A 7,954-nucleotide genomic window follows, 5' to 3' on the forward strand; every position below is an offset into this window, starting at 1 on the left:
ACAATGAAAATACATGTATTCAAAAATGGAAGGCAGTGGGGAGGGGGCACGATTAGGTGGGACCATTCTAGCCAATGAGAGGGCGGATACGCACAACAACAGGCACAACTCCAATATAAAGTGTTTTTTTTCCAAAGTTGCCAGGATGTCAAGTGTCCTACTTAAATCAGTACACTCGCAACAACATAGGCATTACGAAACTTCTAGTCGATCAAATAAGCCATACGTAGAAAATAAACCATTCACATTTTCGTTAACCAAATTCGACACTCTCTCGTTGACCTCCATACAAAAACTCCTCGCTTTGGTGAGCGAAAAAACATAAAAACGCCACCTGCTGGAGAAGACCGATGTTGGGCCCAGTTATCCCTCTCGCTCTGCCTCTTTCTCTATGTTTCTATTTCTAGTAGTTTGACAGCGAGAGTACTTCCCGAGTCAAAGGGAAAATTGAAAAAATAAAAACAAGCTGTCTGGCTCCGTTCTCCACTTGAGCTTAGTAGGGAATGGGAACTTGCACAATTGACCGTGAGTCAGTTTCTCATTCGGAAATGCTCTGTGTGATTGCTAATACAGGATCAGCTGTTAGTCTACAGAAAAAAATGCTTTATTGAAAGCTGTGAAAGTATTCTTGAAAATAATGTTTCACTAAATGATATGGCTAAGGTGTATGCAATTAAATAACCTTGTAATTTTGTGAAGAAGCTGCAAAAAAACTAAATACCTAGGTATTTCAATACTCACACCGCAAGGTGGCATCTGAATCCTACTGTTTCCTGTCTGGCCACGAGTTGTTAGGCAACCTTGTTTGTATTGTTCACGCGCCCAATGAAAAGGAGGTGACGGATATTCTGTCACACAAACTAATAGCCTTTATTCTTGATAACGTTGGGATTAATAGCAATCATACTAAACAATTTTTCATTATGTATTTCATTATGTCTACCAGAGAGGCACGATAACGATCCTGTAACCATTTCAATAACTCATCTATGCCAGATATTATGGTACATTTTCAAAAAGCAAGAAGATTATTTGAAAATGCGCGTTATTTTTCCTGACAGCAAGCAAGAGAAGATGACTACATAAATGACAGAGAACGGTGCACAAATATGTCGCAAACTAATCTATAAGTGTAAAAAAGTATCTGACGAAAGGTTTGTAAGAAACTAATTTGATGTCATGACGATATATGGACTTTGCCACCACCGTCACGTGCGCATTTCCCATCAACAGCGCACAATTCGGTCAAGTCTTTCCCCAATGTACACTAGCGAATTTTTACACCAGCATACACCTAATAACTACCTGTTTGTCTTCAACATTGCTACGCGCAATCAAACTTTACTGACACTCCATACCAGTTAACGAGTATGTAGATAACTGTTTACAATGTATTCCGTCCAACACGATCTAGTAACGTTAAACACAGGCACATCGCATTTAGCGTTACTTAGCTAACGTTACATTAATTTATTGCAAATATTAAAGTGATTTGCGGTTTCGCGGGGCCCCTCAAGGTCCCTTTTTGGGATAAAAAAATGTACTTCCTGCAATTCTACACATTTTTCCATGGGGCAAAGAGAAAAATGTGCAGTTTTATAACTATCTCATATTATTCTACACATTTTGGGAGGGGCTCCTCCAGGGGTTGGGCCCCCAGTGTTTGTGGGTCCTGCATTGCAGGGTTGTGTCCCACACTAGTGTTCTGATCTTGCTTGAAGATACTCTGTTATTTTCAGTAGTGGTGGGTAAAATCACTGTGGAAGCCGTGACAATAAGAATACATATTTATGTGTTATTTGATTTGATACACTTTTATTTTTATTGAAGCCTGCCTGAATACATGCCACTGGTTATTTCCAACCTGTTTTCCCGCCGTTGGCCAGAGAGGTGCTACTGTGCACTGTTATTGATTGGTATGATGTCATTGGGAAGACCATTTTGCCTAAAATCCGATTATGTTTATTATTGTGTTTTGTGTGTATTGCTAAATATGACTACTGAAGGTGAACTTGAACTTCAAGTAAGCAGCTAGAAGTACTTTGTTATCAAAGTAAAATCAGAATTGGCATATGGGTCATGAAGCTTTAGTTTTTTTAACCAAGTGAGTTTGTATTTTCCTTTAGTTGTTTGCTAGATTGAAGGGGTGATGATCATTGACGGACATTGAACCTGACATGTTTCCTGGACCAATTCAAGATAGTTTGGCCTTATAGACTCATATAACTGCTGTTTAGACAGCAAGACAGGACCATGTCAGTCCATATAAATAAATAACCACAGTAGTCACATGTTTTCTCTCCAGGTGATGTTGTGGAGTTCCATGGCATGAGGGCAATGGGAAGACACATACCCTGTTCAATCTGGTGACCCACTGCATCCTCCCAACCGACCGGGGCGGCCTGGAGGGGAGGTCATGTACGTGGACACCAACTACCACTTTGACATGCTGAGGCTGGTGAAAGTACTGGAGCAGCACCTGGGGGAGGATGGTGATGTGGTGGTAGTGCCTGAGGAGAGGGTGCGAGCCTGCCTGCGCCGACTCTTCGTGTTTCTCTGCTCCAGCTCAGTCCAGCTGCTTCTCACACTGCACTACCTGGAGAATAAATTCTTCAGCCGGCCCGTCCTTCTCAGCCTTCTATTGGGTGAACCGGAGCAGCCCCTGGCCCGGGTGCTAAGGGACTACCTCATTGTGGTGTTCGCCACCACGCACGCCAACATCAGGAACTACGGGCACTCGGATCAGTCTGACACGGCAGCCATGACACCTGGGTCCTCTGAGCCATCCTCATCGTATTCCTCCTTTAGACGGTGGTCCTCCTCCCATGCTTCAGACTTTGACCAGGCCTACATCAGCAGGGATTGGCAGAAGGAGACGAGACCAAGGACAGAAACCAGGTGTTTTCAACTGCATACACCACCACAAAGACATGAGGTGCTAAACACTCCTCGTTCTGTGAAATGTAAAGGGGGTTTCAGTTTTTATAAAGAATGTTGTTGAACTCATTTGATTGAATTCTATTCATATTCCGGATGTGTTCAACTGATAGATTAATCATTTTGAACCATAGCAACTTTTAGTGATTTTATTTCTAACAGTTGTTGGATTATTTTACATCCACCAAATGTGGATGGTTATTATGTTGGATGTAATTTGTTTGTTTTGTTAAGAGGGGAAAAAATAAAAGAGTAAGATAAGGCAACTGTTACACACAGCAGTAATGCCTTTCTTCAATGAAGCGCTGAATATTTAAGTTACAGTATATAATTCAAGCAGTTAAATATGCTTTACTCTGTAGTGATAGCTGTAGGTTAAATATTCTCATGAAAGCCTAAAGGCCTGAAATATTTAATGTTGTGTATATTAGTAAACCTGAAATTACTCTTCACATGAGATCTTCTTTAAGTCTTTAAGAGCATCTACAGCTCAGTCATCCAGTTTCAGGTTTAATCTGGGGTACAGTAAGTGTTAACCAAACTCACCCTGTTTAGGACTTTCTTAATCACTTAGCGTGATTGATAGTTTTTTATTTGTCATGGGCTGTTGGTCTCCACTTTTGATGCACAACATCTATTCCCAGGTTCAGGCCTAGCTTGTAATATGGGGAGTGCTTGGTCAATCTAGCAAGCACAGCTATTTAAATGGGGTCTTCGTGTTCAAGCAGGTCAACTCTCTCCCTACTTACTTATCCCCTGACTTTTGACACCCAACCAACATCATACACAGCGATACCATAGATAAACAACAAATGACACAGTCATTGTCAGTCAATCATCCCGTGGAACCCAGGCTGCTAGTAGCTCATTGACGGAGACCAGCTGTACTGTACATAATAGCAGGGTTTTGTTCCCTCCCTGTGGACCCTTGTATTGTTTCACGGCTCTCTGTTCTATAAGGCAAGCCTTACAGAGTAATTAGGCACTGAATGGTTTGTTATTACTCAAAGAAGAGTTGATAAAAGTATAACACCCACCCCTCCTTCAACCAGCAGCAGCTGTTCACTCCAGTACTTCATTGTCCCATGTCATGTGACCAAGGTTATTATAGTTTTGTGATTTAATATTTGTTTTTATTGTTATTTTTTAGATTTTTTTGACATTCAGTTTAGTTTCAGTTAGTTTTCAGACATGATTTACACATTTTTATTTATACTCAACAACAAATATAAATGCAACATGTAAAGTGTTGGTCCCATGTTTCATGAGCTGAAATAAAAGATCCCAGAATTTTTCTATATGTACAAAAAGCTTATTTCTCTCCAATTTTGTGCACACATTTGTTTACATCCCTGTTAGTGAGCATTTCTCCTTTGCCAAGACAATCCATCCATCTGACAGGTGTACACAGGTGCACCTTGTGCTGGAGACAGTAAAAGGCCACTCCAAAATGTGCAGTTTTGTCACAACACAATGCCACAGATGTCTCAAATTTTGAGGAAGCATACAATTGGCATGCTGACTGCAGGAATGTCCACCAGAGCTCTTGCCAGATAATTCAATGTTAATTTCTCTACCATAAGCCACCTCCAACGTTGTTTTAGAAAATTTGGCAGTACGTCCAACCGGCCTCACAACCGCAGACCACGCGTAACCACACCAGCCCAGGACGTCCACATCCGACTTTTCCAAGCATCCGACTTTACCAGCCACCCGGACAGCTGATGAAACTGAGTAATTCTGTTTGTAATAAAGCCAGTTTGTGTGGATAAACTCATTCTGAATGGCTGGGCCTGGCTCCCCAGTGGGTGGGCATGGCTCCCAAGTGGGTGGGCCTATGCCCTTTTTTGGGATGTCACTTCTTGCCTCTGGGGGAAAGTAATACATAAGGTGATGGGCCAGGACATGGGTTTGGTTAGATTTAACTATACATCAATCCTAATGTGACTTGGATTTAAAAGGAAAGGCTCCTAGACTGGATAGGTGCCATCCAGCTATCACACTACCTAACAGTGAAAAGGTGTGATAGCTTATACCAATCCAATGCTTTTTAAACTTTAATAGTAGATTTAAGAAAAATCAAGTACCTTTATCTAACAGAAAGATAGAGGAAAAAACAACAAATGAAGTCATGGCCCATTTGAAGTTATGTTTATGCAGTGGAGGCTGGTGGGAGAAGCTATAGGAGTAATGGTTAGAATGGAATTAACGGGACGGAGTCCTGTGGTATCCATATTGTTTGATACATTTAATACCGTTCCATTAATTCTATCACAGCCATAGCAATGAGCCCATCCTCCTATAGCAGGGGCAGAAACCAGATCCAGTGCACAGGGCACAGCTTTGAATAAACAGCCATCCTTGCCTGTCAGAACTGAAAAGGTGACTCTGTAAACAAGACACCCTTTACCTCTTCCAGATATTTCCACAGCTCACAAGGGCAGGGCTCTACAGTGCGCCCATTTTACTCTCATATGTGGCTAAATATTTTGCTGTTCTACCTGGAATTTTAATTTAGGAGCACCAGTGTGCCTAGAAAAAGTCAGGATTCTAGCTTTAATACCTCAAATATTTTTCAGTATGCTTTTAAATGTATTTGTGTGCACCTACATGCACATGCTCCTTGTAAAACAAGTCAGCGTAGAGCCCTGCACGGGGAACTTAATACCCTGCTAGGTTGACACTCCGCCTGGACAGTGACCTCAGACACAATCTTCGATGTGAGGAAGCTATATTTCGGAAGCACTGGGGTCGAGATCCTCGCTGGATTCATCGTGCTGGCATCGTCCTGGGGTCATGCTGCTCCATGGTTGTACTCTCTGATTTGCTGAAGTACAAAATACTCTGCTTCCCTCATCAGTGGCTCGATCTCTGTTGAGTGAAGTGCCAGAGGAACACTTGGGTCCATCGGGCAAGCTGCTGCAGGGTTTGGCTGCCAGAGGAGTTAGTATGCATGCGAAGCACACATGCAGTGACTTCAGTTGGACCTGTACCAACTGTTTTGCAACAGTAGTTGATTGCAAATGTGCCTCAAGGTTGAGAAGGCAGGGCACCACATTAAACAGCGATTGGCTGTCAGTTTCAAGTTGATCGGTGTGGATTGCAAAGGGCTCCAGCAACTTCACAAGCTGCTCTAGCTTGGCCCAGTGACGCTCCGCACTCACCCTCTGATTTTTCACTGTTAGGTAGTGTGATAGCTCGTGATAGGGATGCACAAACTAGGCCTATTTGAGCAATTACCCGCCAGATTTACACAAGTATTCAGACCCTTTACTCAGTACTTTGTTGTAGCACCTTTGGCAGTGATTACAGCCTGGAGTCTTCTTGGGTATGACACCACAAGCTTGGCACACCTGTATTTGGGGAGTTTCTCCCATTCTTCTCTGCAGATCCTTTCAAGCTTTGTTAGGTTGGATGGGGAGCATCGCTGAACAGCTATTTTCAGGTCTCTCCAGAGATGTTTGATCGGGTTCAAGTCCGGGCTCTAGCTGGGCCACTCAAGGACACTCAGAGACTTGTCCCGAAGCCACTCCTGTTTTGTCTTGGCTGTGTGCTTAGGGTTGTTGTCCTGTTTGAAGGTGAACCTTCGCCCCAGTCTAAGGTCCTGAGCGCTCTGGAGCAGGTTTTCATCAAGGATCTCTCTGTGCTATGCTCCTTTCATATTTCCCTCAATCCTGACTAGTCTCCCAGTCCCTGTCGCTGAAAAACATCGCCACAGCATGATGCTGCCACCACCATGCTTCACCGTAGAGATGGTGACAGGTTTCCTCCAGATGTGACACTTGGCATTCAGGACAAAGAGTTCAACTTTGCTTTCATCGGATCAGAGAATCTTGTTTCTCATGTTCTGAGAGTTCTTTAGGTGCCTTTTTGCAAACTCCAAGCGGGCTGTCATGTGCCTTTTGCTGAGGAGTGGACTCTGTCTGGCCACTCCACCATAAATGCCTGATTGGTAGAGTGCTGCAGAGATGGTTGTCCTTCTGGAAGGTTCTCTCATCTCCACAGACAAACTCTGAAGCTCTGTCAGAGTGACTATCAGGTTCTTGGTCACCTCCCTGACCAAGGCTCTTCTCCGCTGATTGCTCAGTTTGGCCGGGTGGCCAGCTCTAGGAAGAATCTTGGTGGTTCCAAACTTTTTCCATTTAAGAATGATGGAGGCCACTGTGTTCTTGGGGACCGTCAATGCTGCAGACATTTCTTGGTACACTTCCCCATATCTGTGCCTCGACACAATCCTGTCTCGGAGCTCTACAGACAATTCCTTCGACCTCACGGCTTGGTTTTTGCTCTGACATGCACTGTTAACTGTGGGACCTTATATAGACAGGTGTGTGCTTTTCCAAATCATGTCCAATCAATTGAATTTATCACAGGTGAACTCCAATCAAGTTGTGGAAACATCTCAAGGATAATCAATGTAAACAGGATGCACCCGAGCTCAATTTCGAGTCTCATAGCAAAGGGTATTTCCGCTTTGTCAATGGGGCTATTGTGTGTAGATTTATGAGGGACATTTTTTATTTAATCCATTTTAGAATAAGGCTGTAGCGTAACATAAGGTGGAAAAAGTAAAGGGGTCTGAATACTTTCTGAATGCCCTGTATACACTGGCCTTCAACTTGAATGTCCCCCAGCATGAATGATACAATTATGCATCTTCATATTATCAGTCATGTTTGAAATGTTCAATAATGTCCCATACTCTCCTTCATAATCCATATTCATGAGGTGTTGCTCTTGGCTATAAAGGCATCACCTTAATTCTAGTTTTCTGGAATACCAGTACCAATACTAGTTCACAAAATCCCACTCAGAGGCCAGATAGCTCAATCCTTTTTCAGCAAATGTAAGTAAATGTTGTCAGCACAAGCTATCAATCTATTTTTATGTAATGCACATTACATGATGCCACACAGGCTCAATATCAAATTAATTATGCCACATATGATCAATATCTAACGGATTATGCCACACAGGCTCAATATCAAATGGACCCAACCCCAAATTATCCATTTGT

General features: G+C 42.8%; 1 pseudogene; it reads left to right on the plus strand.

The window, feature by feature from the left end:
• The first annotated feature begins 2,309 nt into the window (after window positions 1-2,309).
• Window positions 2,310-4,120, plus strand: LOC118938946 (annotated as a pseudogene).
• The last annotated feature ends 3,834 nt before the right edge of the window (window positions 4,121-7,954 follow it).

The sequence above is a fragment of the Oncorhynchus mykiss genome, chromosome 15, assembly GCF_013265735.2.
Source record: "Oncorhynchus mykiss isolate Arlee chromosome 15, USDA_OmykA_1.1, whole genome shotgun sequence".
Taxonomy (NCBI): domain Eukaryota; kingdom Metazoa; phylum Chordata; class Actinopteri; order Salmoniformes; family Salmonidae; genus Oncorhynchus; species Oncorhynchus mykiss.